General features: G+C 34.9%; 1 long non-coding RNA gene across 1 annotated transcript in view; it reads left to right on the plus strand.

The window, feature by feature from the left end:
• The window catches only part of LOC308651701, a 50,501-nt gene extending 25,473 nt beyond the window's left edge, over nucleotides 1-25,028 (plus strand). The window contains exon 3 of the long non-coding RNA XR_014022643.1: nucleotides 24,276-25,028. This is a non-coding gene — a long non-coding RNA (uncharacterized lncRNA). The remainder of the gene's footprint in view (nucleotides 1-24,275) is intronic.
• The last annotated feature ends 825 nt before the right edge of the window (nucleotides 25,029-25,853 follow it).

Here is a 25,853-nt window from a genome sequence, read left to right on the forward strand (position 1 = left end):
TTTTCAAAGGTGATATAACTATCACCTATTGTGGATAGACTGGAAATCCTATTCTGGCGTATTCAGTCACATCTCCCCTCTCCTTCCAAGATTATTTCTCAGGACCATTCTACTGGTTATGTTAATCTTTCAAGTGTACATTGGCATTTTAGCTCTGGAAGCAAAATAGGAATGGTTACAGGGTAGAAAGAGAACAAATGGGCAATAATTAGCCAAGAACAAGTTGAAATGCTGAGATAACCAACCCATGGGGTAAAGAAAATACAGGAGCAGAAAAGAGTAAAGATTATAAGGGCCAGTTGATATTGAAGGGAAAAAAAATACACAACCCCAAACAGACTTAAAATAGTAGAGGTATATTAAGAGAAAGCCTGTAAGTTTTAGACTTTAATTTCTATCTAAATCACTACTGTCCTTATTGATAATTACTTTCTTATATAGTTAATATGAATGAATTTGTTCTTCAAAACTCAAAAAGTGCGGTGAGACCAGCTCTTCCAATATGCATTCCCTCTGATCCTGTTTGAGTAAGATTCTTCTCTTCCCTGCCCCACACCCTCAAACATGCTCTACCTCTATTCTATCTTATATGCCATTTACCTTTGATGAAGCTCCTTTTCTTTTCTCCAGTTAGTAAACTGATATTTTGGGCCTGAATAAAGTGCTAGACATTTTGCTAGATTCTGGAGATACAAAGATGACTCATACTTGGTTCTTTCCTTCAAAGTCGGAAACAACCTAAATGTCCAACAGTGGAGACATGGTTAAAATAATTATGGTATGCCTGAAAAAGAGATTTCCATCGTCCTTAAAAATCATTTTACCAAGAATGCCTAAATAATATGAAGAAATTCACACCACCTAATGGCAAATGACAAAAAGCTAGTCTGGATACTGAGACAGAAAATGGGCTTTATGCCTTGAGTCAAATCAAACTTGGTTGCAGAGCTGCCCACACACTTTCTAAATGTAGGAAGGACCTTGAGCAAATTACAAAAACTTTCTGACATTCAGTTTCCTCATATGTAAGATGACAGTAATAATAGTAACTACTTTTATGAGGTCCTGGTGATGAGTAAATGAGAATATTAATGCAAAGTGTGTGGCCTGATGCCAGCTCTTTGTAAGTAGTCCACAACAGCTACCCAGTGTGAGTGAGTTATGGTGTACTAACAAAATAAATATATGCATTGTTTATACACAGATACTAAGAGGAAAATGTAAATAGTAAATAGTGATGGGTAACTTTTATTAGCTTTCTTATCCTTTATATATTTTCTTCAATGCTTTATCCTTAAAAAGGAAAAAGAAGAGTCACTTGAAACAGGTTATTTTCCAGTTTGCTTTTTTAAAAAATCTATTATAACAAATATAATTAATAAAATTAGAATTAGATTCTATTGTAGCTTGAATTATTATGCCATTTAACTTCTTCTTAAATATTTAATCCTATCTCAGAAAATTAGCAAATATTAAAACATCAAGAGGGATGTAGAACTACTATTAGAAAATAAAAAATACCAGCATATGCTTAGATATGAAGTCCTGCTTTAAATGAATAGTTTTAAATTTAAATTTGCTGAGATTATTAGGTGTGTTTGTGTGTATGTGTATGTGTCCATTTAGGAATTATTATTGTAGCAACAGAATTTGGCTTACTATACAATAAAATATTGGGTAAAGAGGTGGAAAAAAATTTTCTAGTCCCTTGAGCAAAGCTTGTATAGAAAAAAAATCATATTCTGCTTATTCAGAATTGAATCATGAACATAGAGAAAAACAATATAGCCTCAAAAAAATGTGGAACACTTAGCCAGATATGGTGGTACTCACTTGTAATTCCAGCAGCTCAGGAGGCAGAGGCAGGAGGATTGAGAGTTCAAAGCCAGTCTCAGCAACATCAAGGAGCTAAGCAACTCAGTGAGACCCTGTTTCTAAATAAAATACAAAATAGAGCTGGGGATTTAGCTCAGTGTTTGAGTGCCCCTGAGTTCAATTCTGGTACTAATAAATAAATAAATAAATAAATAAATAAATAAATAAATAAAAAGGGCTGGCGATGTGACTCAGTGGTTAATTGCCCTGGATTCAATCCGTGGTGCCAAAAAAAAAAAAAAAAGGAATACTTAAATATTCATTAATATTTATTCTCATTTAAATATAAGAAACGAAACATGAATTTTTAAATTCACTGACTTTTCCTATTATTATAATGTAAAACGGAAACCTTCCTTACAAATCTATACTCTTTTAAAATAAATGGCTACTTTGTGCTATTTTTTTGGTAGGACAAATGTTGCAGGAAATGAGTATACAAAATAAGAAACAGGAAGTATGGGTGGTTAACAGTGGGTTTAATTTTGCTCCTTACTTCCACACAAACACCTGCACAGTTTTTCAAATACTGTACATGCACTAATAATTCCCAAATTTACAAGTACTGAAAATGTCATTTCTCTTTTTTCCCTGCCTTCTATTTCTTTTTCAAATTTCAGCCTAAATGTCAATTCCCCAGAGAATCTCTTTCCTAAGATTTAAGATTAAGTCACTTGTAAGAGAAGGACCCTTTTGGCCTTGATCTTCAGTAAGAAATATGTTCCGTAGCATGACCTGGTATACATGCAAATAATCATTCTTAAGCAAATATTTATTCCTATGTAGCCAGTCACTATAATAAAGCACTAAGTATTCTAAATGAATAAAATAGATTTAAAACTTTGGCCCTGATAGAGCTTACATTTTGGTGATCTTCTTTCTGCCTTTGCCTGCCTTAAAACTAGACTCAATCAGGCAGCTGGCCAGACAGATCCTAAGTCAGATCATGCCACTCTTTTATTCAATACCATCTAACAACTTCCTATTTCACTCAGTCAAAACCAAAGGCCTACCGTGAACTGTAAGGCCTTTTATGATCTGCTCCCCCAAATTAGCTTTCTTTCCTTAGTACTTACTGTTCTTCCAGCCTCTCCCCTTCATTCATATTGGCCTTCATTTTCTTCAAATAGGCCAGGTGCACTCAGGAACTTTGCACTGGATATTCCTTATGCCTGGAGTATATCTTCTCCAAAGATCTCTATGACTCACTCCCTTATTTCCTTGACATCTTTAATAAAAGGCACCTTGCCATCCAGGCTACCCTTTGTAAAATTTTAACATCCATCCCTGACATTTTATATATTTCTCCTTGCCTTTTGTTTTCCAGTTTCTTGTTACATTCTAATATGTTCTACATTTTATTAATTTATTTTATTTATTAGCTATCTTTCCCTTAGATTTGCATTAGTTTATTCACTGATACCAAATTGAAATAAAGCTTTCACAAAAGAATTCTTATTCTCTTATTTTCTGTTCTTTTCTTTTGCTAAAAATGCTTATATTAGCCAAGCAAGGTGGCCTAAGCCTGTAATCTCAGCTACTTGGGAGGCTAAAGCAGAAAGATGACAAATTTGCAGCCAGCCTGGGCAAGGTAACAAGACCCTGTCTCAAAAAGAAAAATAAAAAAGGGCTGGGGATGTAGGGGATGTAGCTCAGTGGTAGAGTGCCCCTGGGTTCAATCCCCACTACTTCAGTCAGGGGATGGGGGTGGGGGTTGCAGGGGAAATGCTGATCTTAAGCCACTAGATTGATTACATAACCTACTTATGGATCATAATCCACAGTTTTAAATTACACTATTTTAATGAATGCTTTCATTGTATCTTACACATTTGTTTCACAGCATATCGTGAGTGTGTGCGCGTGTGTGTGAGCGCGCCCACGCACTTATTCTTTGTCATACTGTGAGTGCCATGAGAGGATGAAGAGTGAAGAGTCAGGGCTGTCATACTTACATTTCCAGTACTAAGCATACTACTGTAACAAACCCAAGTCATGTGAAAGCAGAAGTCAAAAGGGAGCAGTAACTGTAAGCAGAAATCAGTCACCAGGTCAGTGATGAACAGAAACACAGAGGGAAGTAATAAACATGATCTATGAGAGAGGAACAGAGCTGGAGTTCCGGCTCTAAATCCAAAACTTTTTTTAGCTCCCCCCCCCCTTTTTTTTAAGAGTGAGTTTTTGTTTTTTGAAACAAATGCTACATAAATAGCAGATATATTGAACATCTTGATCAATCAGGGCCAACAATCCAAACAAATAGTAATAGTTATTCAGTAAATAAATAGTAATAGTTTCTAAATTTTAGGAGATTATTATTGAATATCTGGAGTAACTAATTTATTATAGAGATGGGTAGACAAAGGATCATGTCTGATGTGAGCCCCGTGTCCTTTTCCCACCCAGCTGGTTTCCTTTACTCTGCCGCATAGCCCTGCCACCTGAGTAAGGCTCCTGCCTGACTCTGCACAATAAGAAGAAAGAGGATCTAGAATGTATTAGGAAGATATTTTCAAATGTGAATAGAACTCCAGGAATAATCTCTCCTTGAGTGTCCTCTCTTCTAGGAAGGAAATTTAGATGCACAAACCTAATCCTCACTCAGGGAAGAAGTTTAGATTAGTGATGGAGGACATCACAAGTCTAAGTAAGAGTACCAGCCTCATTTTCTATAGGATTATATGGACTATGTATGTGGTTTAGAAGTAGAACACTTGCCTATTGCACAAGGCCCTGGTTTAAATCCACAGTACTTAGGCCACAAAGGAACTTTTGCCATTACAAAAAACTTGATATAATTTCTTGCATCTTATCAGATCATAACAGTAAAATTAGAAATTAATATGACAAAACATTGCAGAAACTTTTTAAAAGCATAGAGATTGAACAGTACTCTTTGGGGTTATGAATGAGTGATAGAAGAAATCAAGGGAGAAATTTAAAACTTCTTGGACTGAAATAAGAATAATAAGACAACATACCAGATCATGTGGGACATTATGAAGTCAGTTCTAGGAGGAAAGTTTACAGCTAAGAGTGCTTACACAAGAAAATCAGAAAGATCCCCCAAAAGCACCTTAATAATACATCTCCAGGCCCTTGAAAAATGAGAACAAACCAATTCCAAAACCAGTAGAAGGAATGTAATAATTAAGATCAGAGCCAGGCACAGTGGCTCACACCTATAATCTCAGTGGCTTGGAAGGCTGAGACAAAAGGATTATGAATTCAAAGTCAGCCTCAGAAACTCAATGAGGCCCTAAGCAACTCTGTGAGATCCTGTCTCTAAATAAAATACAAAAAAAGGTAGGGGGCGGGGGGGATGGGGGTGAGGCTCAGTGGTTAAGTGCCCCTGAGTTCAATCCCTGGTACCAAAAAAAAAAAAAAAAAAAAAAAAAAAAATCAGAGCTGAAATTAATGAACTTTACAATAAAAAAAAATAGAAAGGATCATAGAAACATAGAGTTGGTTTTTTGAAAAGAAAAGAAAGATTGATAAGGTCTTGGCCAAAGCAAAAGAAAAAGGGAGAAAAACCAAATAAATAAAATTAGAGATCAAAAAGAAGAAATCACCACAGGCATCGTAGAAATCCAGTGGATCATTAGGAATATTTTGGAAATCTATACTCTGATAAATTGGAAAACCTAGGGAAAAAATGGATACATTTATAAACAAATACAATCTGCCAAAACTAAATCAAGAGGACATGGAAAATCTAAACAGTCCAATAACTTACAATGAGATACAAGTGTCAATAAAAAGACTTTCAATGATGAAAAGCCCAGGACCAGATAGATTCTCAGCTGAATTCTACCAAACCTTTAAAGAAAAACTAATGCCAATACGCCTCAAATTAGTCCATGAAATAGAAAGTGATGGAACACTTCTAAATTCATTCTATGAAGCCAGTATAACATTCATACCAAAACCAAATAAGGACACATCAGGAAAGAATATGACAGAACAATGCCCCTGATGAACTTAGATGCAAAAATACTTAATAAAATATTAGCAAATCATGTTCAACAACATAGTAAGAAGATTGTACACCATGAAGAAGTTGGTTTTATTCCAGAGATGCAAAGATATACACAAATCAATAAACATAATTAGTCACATTAACAGAATCAAGGACAAAAATCACTTAGTAATCTCAATATCAGAGAAGGCCTTTAACAAAATTCAACACTCATTCATGGTAAAAACACTGAAGAAACTAGAGATAGAAGGAACCTACCGCAACATTATAAAGTCTATAAATGAAAAACCCAAAGCCAACCTCATAGTAAAAGGGGGGAAACTGAAAGCATTTCCTTTAAAATCTGGAACAAGACAAGGATGTTCACTCTCACCATTTCTATTTAATATAATGCTAAAAAATTCTAGGTGGATCAATTGAGCAAGAAAAGGAAATAAAAGAGATAAAAATAGGAAAGGAAGAAGTTAAATTATCACTGTCCACAGATGATATGATCCTATACCTAGAAAATCCTAAACACTAATACAAATTTAGCAAAGTAGCAGGTTACAAAATCAACATGCAAAAATCAATAGCTTTCCTATATACCAACCATGAATCTGCTGAGAACAAAATGAGGAAAATAATTTCATTCACAGTAGCCGCAAAAAATAAATAAATAAAATACCTAGGAATAAATCTAACCAAGGATGTAAAAGACTTACATAATGAAAACTGAATAACATTGAAGAAAGAAATTAAAACCTCAGAAGATGGTAAGATTTCCCATGTTCATGGATAGACAAAAATAAAATTGTTAAAATAACAATAGTACCAAAAATAATTACAGATTCAATGCAAGCCCCATCAATACCAATGAACACAGAACAAGAAAAAAAATCCTAAAATTATTTGGAAGAATAAAAGACCCAGAATAGCCAAAGTAATTCTAAGCCAAAAAAGCAATGCTGGGAAGGCTGGGGATGTGGCTCAGCGGTACAGCACTTGCCTCACGCATTGAGGCCCTGGGTTTGAGCCTCAGCACTGCAAAAAAAATAATGAATAAATAAATAAAAAGCAATGCTAGAGATAGTACAACTCCTGACTTCAAATTGTGTTACAAAGGCGTAGTCACAAAAACTGTATGGTACTGGCATAAAACAGATACATAGACCACTGGTGCAAAATAGAAGACACAGAGTCAAACTCAAACATCTAAAATGATCTGTTCCTTGACAAAGTTGTCAAAAACCTGCATTAGAAAACAGACAGATTTTTAACAATGGTGCTGGGGAAACTGGTTATTCATAAGTAGAAGAATGAAATTTACCCTTATTTCTCACCCTGTACAAAAATGAACACAAAATGGATCAAACACCTAGGATTTAGTCCAGAAACCATGCAACTTCTAATACAAAGCACAGGATCAACAGTCCCACATATAGGCACAGGCAACAATTTTCTTAATAGGACCCCTAAAGATCAGGAAATAATGCCAAGAGTTAATAAATGGACCAGAATCAAATTAAAAGGCTTCCACACAGCAAAGGAAACAATTAGGAAGATAAAGAAAGAATCTAGAGAATGGGAGAAAATCTTTGCTAGCTACTCTTCTAACAAAAGATTAATATCTAGAATGTGTAAAGAACTCAAAAAACTTTACACCAAAATATCAAATAACCCAATTAATAAATAGATAAATAATTAAAGACAATTATCAAAAGAAGAAATACAAATGACCAACAAATAAATGAAAAGTCTTCAACATCATTAGAAATTAGGAAAATGCAAATAAATATTTCACTAAAATTTCATCTCATACCAGTCAGAATGGCAATCCTCAAGAATACAAATAATACCAATCTCAAAAAAACCAAAGGCCAAATGTTATCTCCAATAAGTGAATGCTGATCAATAATGGCAGGGTGGGGCAGGATATAGGAAGAATGGATGAATTTTGATTGGGCAAAGGGGAAGAAGGGGAAGGGAGGAGGTGTGGGGGAAGGAAACATGGTAGAATGAGATGGACATCATTACCCTAGGTACATGAATGACTGCACATATGGTGTGGCTCTACATTGGATACAACCAGAGAAATGAAAAGTTGTGCTCCATTTGTGTACAATGAATCAAAATGAATTTTGCTGTCATATATACCTAATTAGAACAAATGAATTAATTAAAAGAATAATAATAAATAAATAATATATAGTAATATATAATAAATAATTATATTATTTAAATAAATAATTTATTATATATTATAATAAATGTATATACATAATCAATAATAATAATAAATAAAATAATAATAAATGCCAGAGGGAATGTGGAGAAAAAGGAATGTTTTTACATGTTGGGAGGACTGTAAATTAATACTTCACTATACAACCACTTTGGAAATTAGTATGGAGGTTCCTCAAAAGACTAGGCATGGAACCACCATATTACCCAGCTATATCACCCCTCCGTATTTATCTTAAAGAATTAAAGTGATTATACTATAGTGTAACATGCATACCCATATTTATAGCAGCACAACTCACAATAGCAAAACTACTGATCCAGCTTAGGTGTCCATTATTGGATGAATGGATAAAGAACATATGGTATATGTACACAGTGTAATTTAATTTTCCATAAGGAAAAACGATATCATGTCATTTGCAGGAAAATGAATAAAACTAGAGACCATTATGTTTACTAAAATAAGTCAAACTCAGAAAAGCTCATATGTTTTCTCTCCTTTGTGGAAGCTGGAGAGGAAAAAGGAAAAGAAAGGTGGAGTTCAATCTCATGAAAATCAAAGGGAAATCAGTAGAGGAAAGGGACCAAGGGGTGGAAGGTGGGGGAGAAACTGGAAAAGTCCTAGGGAGTTGTATTGGCCAGATTGTATTGTTATGGTTTGTGCATATAAGAGAATATGTAACAATAAATCCCAGCATTATGTGCAACTATAAAAATTTAAAGTAAAAAATAAATCCCAGCATTTGAGGGAAAAATAACTATAAAATTTGACCATTTAGATGATCCTACCTGATTTACCAAATCTAACATTGGAGATGACAGAAAAAACATTCAAGTAGAAATAGTGTTCTTTTTTTAAAAAAGAGAGAGTGAGAGAGGGAGAGAGAGAGAGAGAGAATTTTTAATATTTATTTTTCAGTTCTCGGCGGACACAACATCTTTGTATGTGGTGCTGAGGATCGAACCCGGGCCGCACGCATGCCAGGCGAGTGCGCTACCGCTTGAGCCACATCCCCAGCACGAAATAGTGTTCTTATGTTTAATCTAACTACTTATACAGACACAGACATGCAAGTATTTTATTTACTTTTGGTATATTTTATACATGTAAATTATTTTACATATGCAAATTTCCTTAGCAGTAACAGATTTAGCCATAAAGCCAATAAACCTTACATTTCAGTGCTTCTCATTGATTTGGGCCCCTTCTAAAAATGAACCTAATTTTTTGTTTTGGTACCAGGGATTGAACTCAGGGGCACTCAACCACTGAACCACATCCACAGCCCTATTTTATTGTATTTTTCCATTATTTTTAAGAGGGTGTCCCCCCAATATGTATGCAATTCATGCCCCCATAAAATCTGGATTGGCCCATGCCTTCAGGAATATTATCGACTGTAATGGCTGATTCAAGATCAAGTTGGGAGTTTTAAGAACTCAGGTCTAAAGAGCAGTCCTGGCTTTCATGAGCCCCAATCATGAGGTTACAAGTTGAAGAGTTGGAGCTGTAACATTTAAAGAAAGAAAGAAGAAAAAAAAAAAACAGCCACTTTTGCTTCCCTCTTCTTACTTACTGAAGAGGATAAATCAGGGCTCTTAGGAAAACATAAAAGAAGATGAAGAACCATAGTATAGCAAGTGAATATGAAAGTAATTGCTCATAGTCCCCAAAAACTGTGTAAAAAATATACTTTGTAATCATTATTTGACTTGTAATTTATATAGATCTTTAGTAAATCCTGATTAGAAATGTAACAGACAAACTGGAAATCTGGATGTAGAGGTGTGACGTAAAACTAGATATTCACATTAGTTTTCAAGATCATACTTATAAAAACACTATAAGAAACAAAAATGGATCTGGAGATAATAGGAAAATATCTATAGTACACCCTTCCCAGTAAACACCAGGCAGAACATCCCCCAAAGAGTTTGGATCTAGTAGAACTTCTAGAGAGATTGCCCCACTCTAAAATGCCCTCGGATCCAATAGAATTGCATTCTTTCCAGAACTGTTTCGTAGGGTGAAAAATTGGTATTAAAGAATTTTCAACTAGTGAGAATTAGAACTGAAGGGATGCTTAGAAGCCTGATCTTCTTTATTTGCATAAAAATTTCCTTTAAAAAGTTCATTTTCTTAATATCACATAATCACAAACTAACTAACCCCAAAGACTGGTAATAACTCATTCATTGCATTTTACGTATGATTTTACTGCCCTTGCAATTTAGAAAATTAAAATCTTCATGCATTAATTCTGCTTGCCTATAGCTTTATACTCGCCATATTAGAAAAACAATCTCTTCCTCCTAGTTTAGAAGCATTAAATTTGGCTGGCCGATGACTTAACATGATATTGATTAATTATAGTAGAAGTATAAAAGGAAATACTAATTATTATTACACTTAAAATTACCAAAAATTCCAGGAGATAGATTATATATTTTAAAATAATTATTATCTGTACAACATTTTTGCTATTAAAATGTAAGATAAGAGTTTATTAAAATTATAAATCCCTTAGTTGCAAGAAATTAGAATACATATTTTTTAAAGTTGCCAGCATAAATCTTTACTCCTCACACATCAGATAGAGCACTAATCTCTAGGGTATATAAAGAACTCAAAAAGCTAAGCACCAAAAACACAAATAACCCAACCAATAATAAATGGGCCAAGGACCTGAACAGACACTTTTCAGAAGATGATATACAATCAATCAACAAATATATGAAAAAATGTTCAACATCTCTAGCAACTAGAGAAATGCAAATCAAAACTACTCAAAGATTTCATCTCACTCCAGTCAGAATGGCAACTATTATGAAGACAAACAACAATTTGTGTTGGTGAGGATGTGGGGGAAAAGGTACACTCATACACTGCTGGTGGGGCTGCAAATTGGTGCAGCCAATATGGAAAGCAGTATGGACATTTCTTGGAAAATTGGGAATGGAACCACCATTTGAGCCAGCTCTCTCTCTCCTCGGTCTATACCCAAAGGACTTAAAAACAGCATACTACAGGAACACAGCCACACCAATGTTTATAGCCGCACAATTCACAATAACTAAATTGTGGAGCCAACGTAGATGACCTTCAATAGATGAATGGATAAAAAAAATGTGGCATATATACACAATGGAATATTACTCAGCAATAGAGAATAAAATCATGGTGTTTGCAGGTAAACGGATGGAGTTAGAAAAAATAATGCTAAGTGAAGTTAGCCAATTCCAAAAAATCAAATGCCGAATGTTTTCTCTGATATAAGGAACCTGATTCATAGCGGGTAGGGAGAGCATGGGAGGAATAGATGAACTCTAGATAGGGCAGAGAGGTGGGAGGGGAAAGGAGAGAGCCTGGGGTTAGAAATAGTGATGGAATGTGATGACATCATTATCCAAAGTACATTATGAAGACACAAATGGTGTGAATATACTTTGTATACAACCAGAGATACGAAAAAATGTGCTCTGTGTATGTAATAAGAATTGTGTTGCATTCCGCTGTCATATATAAATTTTTAAAATTTATTGTATTAATTAAAAAAATAAATAAATAAAAATTTGTCAGCCATGCCCAGATGAGCCTGGAACATTTTCTGTTATCATAAAGCAGGAAATACTGAACACAAACTAACCTATAAACAAAAACCAAGGATGCAGTTATGTCAAAGTGAACTTGGAGCCAATTAATAGAACACTCAATGTCCAAATCTGTAAAAATGTGAACCACAAAATGAAGTAATATTGAGTTATAAGCCCATGTACGAAGTAAAAATCAGGAAGAGCATGGTGGTGCATGTCTGCAATCCCAGTGACTTGGGGAACTGAGGAAGGAAATCACAAGTTCAATATCCATCTGAACAACTTAGTGAGAATTTGTTTCAAAATAAAATGGAAAGAGCTGGGATCGTAGCTTAGTGGCAGGGCACTTGCCTCATATGTGCCAGGCCCTGAGTTCGATCCCCAATATTGCCAAAGAAAAAGAAAAGAATCTATGAGTCTGTACCAATATAAACAAATTATTGAATAATTAAATCACTGAAAGAAAAGAGGTGAATCTCCCATGCAAAAAGAACTTCCGATAGCTTAGGTTGATACTCCATCCTCAAATTATGGAAATTTAACTTCCTGCACTGTTAAGTGATGTCTCTATATAGCGACTTCTTTCTAAAGAGTTCAGTATAAGAAGGAAGGAAAACCAGCAACTTATCAGTGGAGAAACATGACAAATACTGTGTCATCCAGGCAATCAAGGTCAATATGAACAGTGATTATATATATATATATATATATATATATATATATATATATATATATATATATATATATAATCACTGTTTTATATATATAATCACTGTTTATCAATGTAGTATTGATGTGATTTAACAAGATCGGCACTCTACATCTGTGGTCTTCTTCTCAAATACTACAGCTTCTATCTTATATATAAGAAAAACAGAACCAGACAAATCTCAATAGAGGGCCATTATACAAACTACTTGGCCAGTACTCCTCAAAACTTTCAAGGTCATCCAAAACAAGGAAATATCTGAGAAAATGTCATAGCCAAGAACCTAAAAACACATAATCTAAAGGTAATGGGATATATTTAATGAAATCTTGGGACAGAAAAAGGACATTAGGTAAAACTAAGAAATCTGAATAAATCATGTATTGCTTCAATAATTTTAACGAATTAATTTACACTAACATAAGTTAATAATAAGAGAACCTAGCAGTGGAATATATGAAAATGTACACTCTTCTTACATTTTCCTTAAATCTAAAATTGTTCTTAAAAATCCCAGTTTAAGTTTTTAGTAATTCTAATATAATCATATCATTTATACATTCCATCATGCTTTCTGTTTTTTCAGTGTAGTTTTAGGAAGTGAACATTTGTTAATCTTAGAGAATTTATGCTGCAGACAGCTTTAATTCTACTTAACCAAAGTGGAATAAGCAACTTATTTAATTAATTTAATTTATGGCAGGCTCTGGATATTGTTTGGATTTTTTAATTAGAGAATAATTTTATTTTTTTTTTAAGAGAGAGAGAGGAGACAGAGTGAGAGAGAGAGAATTTTTAATATTTATTTTTTAGTTCTCGGCGGACACAACATCTTTGTTGGTATGTGGTGCTCAGGATCGAACCCGGGCCGCACACATGCCAGGCGAGCGTGCTACTACTTGAGCCACATCCCCAGCCCCTAGAGAATAATTTTAAATTAAATCCAATACCAAATGTTTCTTTCAATTTGTTTTATTTAACCTAATTATTGGAAGCATACAAAAGCCATAGAACTTTTTTTTTAATGTTTTTATTGGTGCATAATAGTTACACAAAATAGCAGATTTCAATGCAGCAAATCTATAGATTAACATAACACAATTTGATCAGTATTATTCCCCAGTACCTCCCTTTGCTTTTCCCATTGCTGCTCCTGATCCCCTTCCTACTGGTCTCCTTTCTGTATTCATGAGATCTCTTTTGTTCCCTTTTTTTCTCCTTAGCTTCCACATATAAAAGAAAACATATAACCCTTGACTTTCTGAGTCCGACTTATTTAATGTGATGCTCTACAGTTCTATATATATTCCTGCAAATTATTTAATTTAATTCTTTATGCTGGAATAAAACACCATTGTGTAAATAAACCCCATTTTCTTTATCCATTCATCTGTTGATAGACACCTAAGCTAGTTTCATAATTTAGTTATTATGAGTTGTACTGCTACAAACATGGGTGTACACATCTCTATGGTATGCTGACTTCAGTTCTTTTTGATAAATTCTGAGGAGTTGTATAGCAGGATCATATAATGGTTCTGAGAACCTAGGAGATTCCTAGTCTTTTAAGGAACTTCCATACTGATTTCCTTACTGACTGTGCTAATTTACGTTACTATCAACATTGTAAAAGACCTCCTTTTTCCCCACATCCTTGTCAGCGTTTATTGTTATTTGTAGTCCTGATGATTGCCATTCTAACCAGAGTAAGATGAAATCTCAGTGTGGGGTGTTTGTTTGTTTGTTTTGGTACTGGGGATTGAACTCAGAGGTATTTGACCACTGAGCCACATCCCCAGCCCTATTTTGTATTTTACTTAGAGACAGTGTCTCACTGAGTTGCTCAGGGCCTCACTAAGTTGCTGAGACAGGCTTTGAACTCATGATCCTCCTGTTTCAGCCTCCTGAGTCATTCAGATTACAGGCTTGTGCCACCACACACCTGGCTCAGTGTGTTTTTGATATGCATTTCCCTAATCTCTAAAGATATTAAACATTTTTATGTTTATGTTAACTTTTTATTGAGATATTTCATTTTTAAAAAAAAGAAACAAGGGCTGAGAATGTAGCGTAATTGTGGAGTGCTTGCTTGGCATATGCATGGCCCAGAGTTCAATTCCCATTACCACCTCCAAGACAAACAAATATTTCATTTAGAAGGGAGGTGGGATTTTTATCCTCCATATAGTTATTCCAATTCCTAGCTCAGTGAACCCAATACTCCACAATACTCCAGCTGTTCAGGAGACTGAAGCAGGAGGATCTCAAGTTCAAGGGCAGCCTGGGCAAACTAGTAATATTCTGTCTTAAAATTTTAAAAAAAGAAAACAATTTATAAAAGGTTGGGCGTGTACTTCAGTGATCAAGCACTTACCTATCAGGTCTGAGGCCCTCTGTTCAATCCCTAATATGAGGGGAAAATGTAAATAGGTTATTCTAGAAATGATCTATAAAATATGTCTGAATTTTTATAAAACTGTATGTTAAAATTAGACTCTAATCTTGCAACTTTCTATTATCTATGCATTCAAACATTTCACAAGTACCTTATGGTACATTTATAGTGACATTTTCTAAATGTAAGAAGCAGATGACTCGAGTAAATTATACCAGATTCTCCATGAGTCAGAGGTAGAACTGTTCCATTGAGTCATTATCTATCAGTCGGAAATTGTCGGGAGAATTATTTAAACATAATCTGAAATCATAGTAAGGAAATAAAATAGTCCTTTTCCTACTAGCTTTCAACGTAGTAGGTTTGAAAACAAATTTGTGGAGTCAAAAACTAAAGACATTTCTAAAATGCAAAGCAAAGATGGAATTGTTACTTTAAAAAATTCTAATATCTGTTGCATTTATGATCTTCAGGACAGAGTAGTAGCCTAAGCCATTTTCAGCTAAAGTCCTATATACTAAGATGCTTCCTTTCTGTTTTTGTGTCTATGTAGGAAGCATATTAGATAAGCCAATATCATTTTATTAATTCCATAATTACTATCTAGGCATCCCAGCTTCTGAGATAAGCACCTTATAAGTCATCTAACAAATAACACTGTGGCAGAAAACATAATTATGAAATTATTCTAGGCCATAGGCCAAGAATATCTGACCAAAGAGTTTTTTCACTGCTCTTTTATTGATGACGTTTCTTATAAGAACACATACCAGAAATAAAGTATCAATATTTGTATACAATCCTAATTTTTTTAATAAAAATTAGTTCTCATGAATACCTAAAAATAGGTTGGCTCAGATAATCTGGTATTTAAGAAATACAAAATTGTGCTAGCAAGAGACTATGAGGTAATCTATTTAAAGAAGTGTGGTTTTCAAGATGAGTAATAAGTAGAAAAAAACTTGATCTGAAGTATACTTGAGAATAATACACTGATAAAGGTTACCCAATAATTCTAGAAATGCTTGAAATTGTCACATAATTCTCTGACCTTGTTGGTTGAGCCCTTGAGGTCAATAAGAAATGTGTATCAAACAAACAATGATTCTAATCAAATTCCTGGTTGCCTGGTTACAGGACCTGATGTGAAAAATAAAACACTGTTTCTATTAGTTAGTACATGTTGTTAGTATAAATTCAGAGTGACAGAACTAATAGCACCCAGAGATGTTGCCCTAAATAGTTTTGTATAAGGTAAGACTTACTATATCCAGCAAAATAGAATTAATTTCAAAAAATACCCAAAGGCCCTCATTAGAAAGCTGTCTTACTGTGGACTCAGAGCACGTATGGAGAATACCTTACCATACAGCTTCATTATCACATGCTCCATGAGGCCCCAGTATGGGTCTCATCATGGGTGGAACCCCTTTCTTCATGATCACATGAAGAAATCTCAAAAAGATTTTCTACAGTGGAATCTAAGATAGACTTGCTTCATCAAGGAAAGCCCAATTTCACTAAGTACTTGTTTAACTCAAGTCTCTGTTTAATGAACCAATTCTCATAACCAAGCAAATCCTTTTAACAGTAAGGTAGGTGATATCATTCAACAAATGGAAAGCATCACACAAAAGTTATGTTCCCAAACATTGTTATATTCAATGAGACCATGCTAGAATAAATTTTTTATATTGTAACTGTGTTTACGTGGAACTCTGTGGACTTCAGAACAATAGAGCACAGAGAAGTGAAGCAAACATGGATAGACCCACTGGGCAACTCTCAAAAGGTGGAAACCTCAAATGTTGGCAGAACAGAGGATTTGTGCTGAGGAAAGGGTTATTGCTTTAAAAAAAAGTGCAAAAAGATTTAGAGATATAAGAAAAGTTTCCATGGTACTGAATTTGAAGCCTAATTTGATGTTCTCCCACATGACAATATTAAAAATAACAAAGAATTCCTTAATTCACAAGCCACCCTCTTCAATGGCAAACCCAAGAAGAAAATCTTTGCTTTATTACTTTTTAAGCAGCCACCAAGATTCTCTAGTAATTGGTTTTCTTTTAAAGATTATTTAAGGGCTGGGGATGTGGCTCAAGCGGTAGCGCGCTCGCCTGGCATGCGTGCGGCCCGGGTTCGATCCTCAGCACCACATACCAACAAAGATGTTGTGTCCGCCGAGAACTAAAAATAAAATAAAATAAAATATTAAAAATTAAAAAAAAAAGATTATTTAAGCTAACCAATATTTAACATTCTATCAAATTTGTCAAAATGAGAGTGTACTATACTGAATTTTTCTATTTTGTAAATCAATTTACTGAAAACATCCCTTTTAGGAAATAACTGAATCTGACATCTAGGGAATGAGTCAAATGTCTGCTTAGATTAAATGATATGTGTCAAAAATTAGAGTGATAATAAATAAATATATATGTATATATATACATAATATATAACTGTGTATATATATATATATATATATATATATATAAGTTAATATTATGTATATATATTTTAACTGATGAGGATGAGAATATTTCTGAGTTTCCAAAATACAATGGTTACCTCCAGGAACTGTGTGGCTGGGAGATGAGGGCAGGAGAGAGACATCTCACTATATTCCCTTTTATAACTTTTAAATTCTATTTTATTTGTTATTGTGTTAAGGTGGGGTCTCACTATGTTGCCCATTGTCTCACTGTTCCTGGGCTCAAATGATCCTCCCAAATAGCTGGGACTACAGGTTTGTGTCACTATCCATTGGATTTTAAACAATATGACTATATTATCTATTAAAGAAGAAAACACGTTGTTTTTGTTTGTTTTTTGGGGTGTGTGTGTGTGTGTGTGTGTGTGTGTGCAGGCCTTGCACATTGTTGTACCACTACTACATTCCCAGTCCAGGAAATGGAATTTTTTAAAAAAATTATATCAATATATTTCCCTTGAAATATTATGAATACCAACAACAATGTAATCACTGAGAAAATCTCATTCTTAAAATGGTTAAATACATGGCAAATGTCATCCTACCCCTTGGGTTAATAAACTATGCTATCTTACAATCAGAAAGAATGCAGATGTTTTTTGGAGACAAAGAATGATACTTCCAAAAAACATCTCAACAATTATATTTCACTATGCATCATCATATATTATTTAACATAGTCCTTAGGGCAAGAAATAGATGTGCAAAATTAAAACTTTCAGCTCTTCTGATAAAGGGGTAAGTTAGGAGTAGAGAGGTAAGATAATATTCTGTCCTTTTCAAGTCTTAGAAGCTTTTACTGGTCCCAGTGAGGACAAAGAAACAAAAGGCGAATGGGCAGGACCATGTACAATAGACACATGAATTATTCAGCACAACCTATTTTAAAACCTACATTAAAAGAACATTTCCAAACCAGGCTTCTTGACACACTGTAATCCCAGCTACCGGGATGCTGTGGCAGGAGGATTGCATGTTCAAGGCCAGCCTGGGCTATTTAGTGAGATCCTGTCTTAGAAAAAAAAAAGGAGGGGGTTGGGCTGTAGCTCAATGGCAGAGCAGGAGCCTAGCCTGTGTGCGGTCTGGGGTTCAATCCCCCTGTGTGCTGTGTGGTGTGTGTGTGTGTGTGTGTGTGTGTATGACAGATTTATTTTTACTACTCTTAGGGATTTAAATTCAAATTATTGAATCCATTCATGACAATAAAGAAAATATCTTTAAATTACTTCTCTTTAAGACTAGTAAAAAAAATTTTTTTAAAATTTGAGACAAAACTGTAAGCCATGGTGGTAGTGATGGGGATATACAAGAGACTGAAGAGTATAAAAACAATAATGTTTTCCAAGGGCCACTTCTCTAATCCTATCTCTAAACCAACCCTCCCTTCCTTCCTTCCTTCCTTCCTTCCTTCCTTCCTTCCTTCCTTCCTTCCTTCCTCTCTCCCTCCATCCTTCCTTCCCTCTCTCCCTCCCTCCCTCCCTTTCAATGAGACTTCCAGGCAGCAAGAGTTCTAGAAGCCATCTTCTGGACAGGTACACAAATAACCAAATAAGTAGCACATAGCTAATTAATAATAAATGCCATAAACAAAGTGCTATGGACACACAGAGAAGTGTAGGTGACTATATTCCGACCTGAATATTCCTAATGTTCCTATATTCCTAATGAATAGATACAATTTTATTTATCTTTGAGAATTAATGGAAATTTTTTGGTAAAATAATTTGTTAATATATTATACAATATGTCAAAAAGCATTTATTTCTTTAAGTGATGGCAGTGATTTGGATAGATGAAAGTAATTCATAATTACTTTGTAATGCCTTTGAAGAAGACTGAAGCAAAACATTTACCTTCCTTATTACATTGAACTAATACCAAAATTAATTTTAATCTATTAAGACAATAATGAGCTTTAAACAGAATAAATTGGATGAAGGAAAATGCTAACTAGAATTTTGTTAGGGTTAGCCCATAGAGAAGGTAATCCAAATTCCAACCTACATGTAAGACATTTATATCTCATAAAATAATATTCTCTTCTTTCTCTATCACTCTTAAAAATGTTTCTCCAAACCCTCCATTCTTTCTCAGTGTCTACTGTGATGCTAACTGGCTCTGGCTTCTTTCAGCTGCTTCTAACAGATTCAGATCAAGACTAGATTAGATACAACAAGGCCTTGTGATGGCATAAACAACCTCCCTCCGATAAATGGACCTGAAACATGAAAGAGGTAAACAAAGCGAAAAATCTTAGAGGTGAGCTATGAGGTTCACAGAGGAAAGTTGAACATTTGGTGCACCCACAGAGACATACATTTAAACAATATATAAAGGTCTACCTACTATGGACTAGACATAGGTTTCTTCTAGGCTTGTTTACCTCTATCTAAGTGTACAATAAAAAACTCCAACTCTGACCACATTTAAATGTGCAATAATGATAGTTAAACCAAGGAATATCAGAAGGGGCTTATATGCCTTGTTATTTTATTTAAAATAACAATGATAACCATTAACTGTTATTAATAACACTAGTAAGAATTTACTGTTTGTCAGAAACTGAGCAAAGCATTTTACTTGCATTATGTTATATAAACATCTCTCAACTAAACATCTTTGTGGAGAAGGTACTATTTTAAATTGTTTTACAAATAGGGAAACCAAGGCAAGTATACATACATACTAAGTGTCATGGCTGATTTAAAATTATATGCACTTGCACTTGGGAAACTGAAGCAGGAGGATGGCTTGAGTCCAGGAATTCAAGGCCAGTCTGGGAAATATAACAAGACTTTGTTGTATGAATGAATGAATGAATGAATGAATGAATACAGTTATCCTCTGTGTTGTACTAACTTTTGGAATTTTAGTGTTAAGGTGGAAAGAACAGATGTTATTTACAGGAGTCTGAAATGATACACATTAGTACCTTGACAGCTTAAGGGTGACTCCTCTTACAAATTATGTAAGTTCAAGCCAATTTTATCCACTGATTTTTATGGTTCAGCTGAGCCACACACCAATGAGGTATATAGTTTTGGCTCTAGAACTAATTGCTAACATTGAGCCTTTAGTATGGTCCAGGAGTTGATCTAATTCACTAGCTAGCTGCTATTTTTATCACCCCTTCTAAGACCCTGAGGAATTAAAGTTTCATTGCTGGAGAGCTCCAGAGACAGAATTCAAACAGACAGTATGATTCAAGGTCCTAACCACTACTCTGTATAGCCCTTCAATTAAAAGAAGCTAACAAGTCAATTACAACAATGAATCTCTTGCCTCAGAAGTGTAGTCAAAGCTAGTTGCCTAAAAGCAGCCAAGAGTTCCATCATTTTCACATGAAACCTTTCTTCCTCCTATGCTGCTAACTCTATGGGGATGGTAAATCTTGCATCACAACTAGACAGTGAAGGGGAGAGGAATAACCATAATTATTTAAGTGGCCTGGAGACCTGTATTATCAACCACTCTGCACATATGATCATTAGAGCTTCCTACTTCATAGTGGAACAGCTGGTAAGGTTCACGAAGGACTTGTTATTTACTCCTCAGGAATAAACAGAAAATTCTTCAGAAAAGATGAATTTCTTTGTTAACTGTCTATCAGTTATAGAACACCTGCTCCTCCTTTCACTGTCTTACCAAGTCTATAACCTTGGGCAGGTTCAGTGCTGTAGGCTTGCTCACCTTCAAAATATCTTATTAATGCCTGAGTGGAAGGAACACTATAAATACAAAATATTAACTACACTTACCTTTGAGACTGTAAACATAACTAGAGATTTTAATGAGTTTACATAAATTAGCATTTGCTTAGTGTTTTATATTTTCACAATCTAATTTACAAACATTTGTAATGTCATTTCCATTCCTCAGTTGCAAAAACAGAATCTCAGTACGGCAAAGTGACTTTTTTTTTTTTTAAGTTACATAGCATATTAAAAGTGGGAATTCGAAGCCTAATTTTTTCTTTTGTTTATTTATTTATTTATTTATTTTTATGTAGTGGTGGGGAACGGACCCAGTGCCTCACGCATGCTAGGCAAGCACTCTACCACTGAGCCACAACCTCATCCCTAGTTCTTTTCTTAAAGCTAAGTCTTAGTCCACTAATAAATAAAACTGTTGGGATCAAAATAAATTTATAGTAGCAAAAACTGAAACTTTGCACATGAAACATTCTATTTATTAATAAAAATTTGTATTTTTACCAAATCGCCTCCTTTCAATTTCTTTATATGATACAGGGATCAAGGTATATACATTTTACACAATGAACATTAACTCCTATTGTCACCCAACCACTCTAGCCACACTAAACATTTGTAGGTATCTGAACTAGCTAAGCTGTTTTATAATTTTGTTTGAGCTGCCTTTGCTTATACTGTTTATTTTCCCTGGAAAGCCCTCCTTTTTCCTTTGTTACCTCACCTTCCAAAGACACCCCACCCTTTTTATTTGTACTAGGGATTAAACACAGAGCTGCTTATCCACTAAGCTTCATCCCCATACCTTTTTATTTTTTATTTTGAGATAGTGTCGAACTAAGTCACCTAGGTCCTCACCAAGTTTCTGAGGCTAGCTTTGAACTTGCAATCCTCCTGCCTCAGCCTCCCAGACTGCTGGAATTACAGGTATACACTACCACATCTGTCTAAGGGAACACTTTTGTAAGAAACAGATTCACTAATACTCCTTTTCCTTATCATAAGAACTGGCCATTTCCTCCTGATTATGTCTCCCATTTACCTCTTAGCTTACTTCTGTCAAAATACTCGTATACCTAGTTGCATTTTATAGTTTCACATACCTCCCACTTAACTTGATTGTAAACTCTGTGACTACAGGCTTAGTACTGTAAATACATAATAGAGTCTTTGAAACTCTCCAGTATGTAGTTTTTCGAGGTAAATGAGGGCTAGGATCTTCACTGAGTGCCAGAGCATTTCATTTTTTTAGCTTCTTGTATGCACTCTACTTTTAATTAATTATAAAACTTTTTAAAAATTTTTTTTGGTGTTGGAGACTGAACCCAGGAGCTACATCTCCAACTCCTGCATCCCAACTTTTATAATAGCCACCTTCTTAGGGAACATTAGAACATTTAGAATTCTTTAGTTAGCTGGCTTATGTGTGCATGTGTACACATCACACACACACACACACACACACACACACACACACACACTTGTGCTGGAAACCAAACCCAGTGCCTTAAGCATGCTAGGCAAGCACTCTATGACTGAGTTACACCCACAGCTGTTTCTTCTTTTCTTTTTCTCCTCCTCCTCATCTTCCTCCTCCTCTTCCTCCTCCTCTCCCTCCTCCTCCTCTCCCTCCTCCTCCTCTTCCTCCTCCTCCTTTTCCTCCTCCTCATCCTTCTTCTTCTCTTTTAATAATTCACCATTCTTAATTGGGCTTTTCTGAGGTCAAGAACCATCTGCCTCTCAGAACATTTTAACTTCACTGACTACCCCCAAAACATATGTTCTATCTCTATAAGTGTTAATGCTTTTATCTAGCCAAAAAGTGCCAGTGACAGGGGCTGAGGGTGTAGCTCAGTGAAAAAGTGCCTATCTAGCACATATAAGGCACGGTTCAATCCTCAGCACAACATAAAAACAATTAAATAAAATAAAGGTATTGTGTTCATCTATAACACACACACACACACACACACACACACACACACACACACATATATATATATATATATATATATATGCTTGTTTTGCTTTATTTTTAACACTGTCTTCTGCCTAATATTTTTTCTTTTTTGGTTTTAAAATATGGCATATCAACAAGCAAGGTTAATTCTACATTTTGTAAATGGATTTCTAATAAAATCTACTCAGGCATAGTTTATTTCACAGAAGTGAGACAGTTATGAGTTTCCCCTTTTTCAGGTAATAGAAGTAATGTAGAATGAGTTAAAGTGTTATATAAATACGTAGTGAGGAAAATAATAGGATATCATAAGAGGTAAGTTTCTTCCTAAAAAATGTGATATATATTCATTGGGAACCAAAGACTGTGTAACCAAACACAATGGGTTTGCATCTTAGTGAGCACAAGCCAAAAAGCACAACCAAGACAAAAGAGTAGAGAAAGATCTATTACCTGCAGCAGTTAAGGAGTGTACTGGGGTTGTTTTAAAAGCAATATCCTCTCCCCAAAAGACATATTCATGAGGTCTATACCTACTAATATAAGAAAGCACATTAGGGATGGCCACATACCTGAGCATATTTAGTTTAAATTCAAATGGTAAAGATGGTAGATGCATTTCTGGGCATGCTCATTCAGGGTCATAACGATGGCAGACATGAATGCTTTGGGCATGCTCAGTTCAATATTATAATGATCCAAGTTTATTCTAGGTAACTTAAAAGAATGAATTAGCAATTGGCACCAAAAAGGACACGAAGACCATTGGTACAGAATAGAAGACACAGAGAAAAAAAAAAAAAACACATAAATAACGTCATCTCATACTAGACAAAGATGCCAAAAACATATATAGGAGAAAAGATAGATTTTTCAACAAATGGTGCAGGGAAAATTGGAAATCCATAGGAAGCAAAATGAAATTAGACCTCTATCTCTCATCCTGCACATAGCTCGACTCAAAGCAAATCAAGGACATAGGCATTAGGCCAGAGACCCTGCACCTACTAGGAGAAAAAGTGGACCCAAATCTCCATCATGTTGGCTTAGGAACCAAATTCCTCAACAAGCCTTCTAAACCACAAGAAGTAAAATCAAGAATCAATAAATGGGATGGTATTAAACTAAAAAGCTTTACAGCAAAGGAATCAATCAAGGGCTGGGAATGTGGCTCAGGCGGTAGCACGCTCGTCTGGCATGCGTGTGGCCCGGGTTCGATCCTCAGCACCACATACCAACAAAGATGTTGTGTCCGCCGAGAACTAAAAAATAAATATTAAAAAATTCTCTCTCTCTCTCTCTCCCTCTCTCACTCTCTCTTTAAAAAAAAAAGGAATCAATCAAGAGTCTGAAGAGAGAGCCTCCAGAATGGGAGAAAATCTTTGCCACCTGCACCTCAGATACAGCATTAATCTTCAGGATATATAAAAACTCAATACCAAAAAAAAAAAAAAACCCAAATAACCCAATCAATAAATGGGCAAAGGGATGGAACAGACACTTCACAGAAGAAGAAATCTGAATGGTCAACAAATATATGAAAAAACTTTAACATCTCTAGAAATTAGAGAAATATAAAATAAAACTATGCTGAGATTCCATCTCAATCCAATCAGAAAGGCAATTATCAAGAATACAAGTAACAATAAATGTTGGTGAGATGTAAGGGAAAAGGTACACTCATACATTGCTAGTGGGACTGCAAATTGGTGCAACCACTCTGGAGAGCAGTATGAAGATTCCTCAGAAAACTTGGAATGGAACCACCATTTGACCCAGCTATCTATCCCACTCCTTGGTCTATACCCCAAGGAATTACAATCAGCATACTCTAGTAACACAGCCACATCAATGTTTATAGCAGCTCAATTCACAATAGCTAAGCTATGGAACCAACCTAGGTATCCTTCAACAGATGAATATATAAAGAAAGTGTGGTGTGTATACACAATGGAATATTACTCAGCCATAAATAAGAGTGAAATTATGGCATTTGCTGGTGAATGGATAGAACTGGAGACTATTATGCTAAGTGAAATAAACCAATCCCAAAGAACCAAAGACCAAATCTTCTCTGATATGTGGATGCTAATGCACAACAAGGGGTGGGGGGAGTAGAAGTTCACTGTATTAGTCAATGGGGAATGAAGGGAAGGGGGGGATGGGAACAGGAAATATAGTAGAATGAATCTCACATAACTTTCCTAAGTTCATAAATGTATACATGACCAGTGTAACCTCACATCATGTACAACCACAATAACAGGAAGTTATACTCATGTATGTATAATATGTCAAAATAATTCTATTATCATGTATATCTGAAAATAACAAAAAATAAATAAATTGTATTATGTTATAGTTTACAAGCAAAAAAAAAAAAAAAAGAATGAATCAGTAGTTTGACCTGGAGACCTTAGCTGCTTCTCCCCAAGTTTTTCCAAAAAAAGTCTTAACTGAGACAAAAAGAAAGGGTGACTCTGAAGATGCATTAATGCAGGAAGAGTTTGTCCCCTAAGGGGCCTGCCTGGTTTAGCGGCTAAATGTTGCAAATCAATATTCGTTCCGTCAGTGATTGATTGCGGTATTTCAAACTCTAAAATGTTCAGCAAGTTGTCAAAGATATTTTTAAGAGGAGATGGCTATCATGAGGTACCACTCTAAGGAGCCTTATAATTTGGGTTGCCAGATTTAACCTATAAAAATATAAAGGGCTTAAGTAGAGTCTTTATGACAGCACAACTCTATAATGTTATAATGGTTAATAGATGCCTTAAACATTTATATAAACTCAGTATGTACAATACCAAGAGTAAGCCCTGATGTAAACTGTTACTTTTGGGTGATAATTATGTGTTAATGTAAGTACATCAGTTATAAATAATGTACTGTTCTGGTGGGAGATATTGCT

This window comes from Spermophilus citellus (genome assembly GCF_964194105.1).
Source record: "Spermophilus citellus genome assembly, chromosome: 1".
NCBI lineage: Eukaryota > Metazoa > Chordata > Mammalia > Rodentia > Sciuridae > Spermophilus > Spermophilus citellus.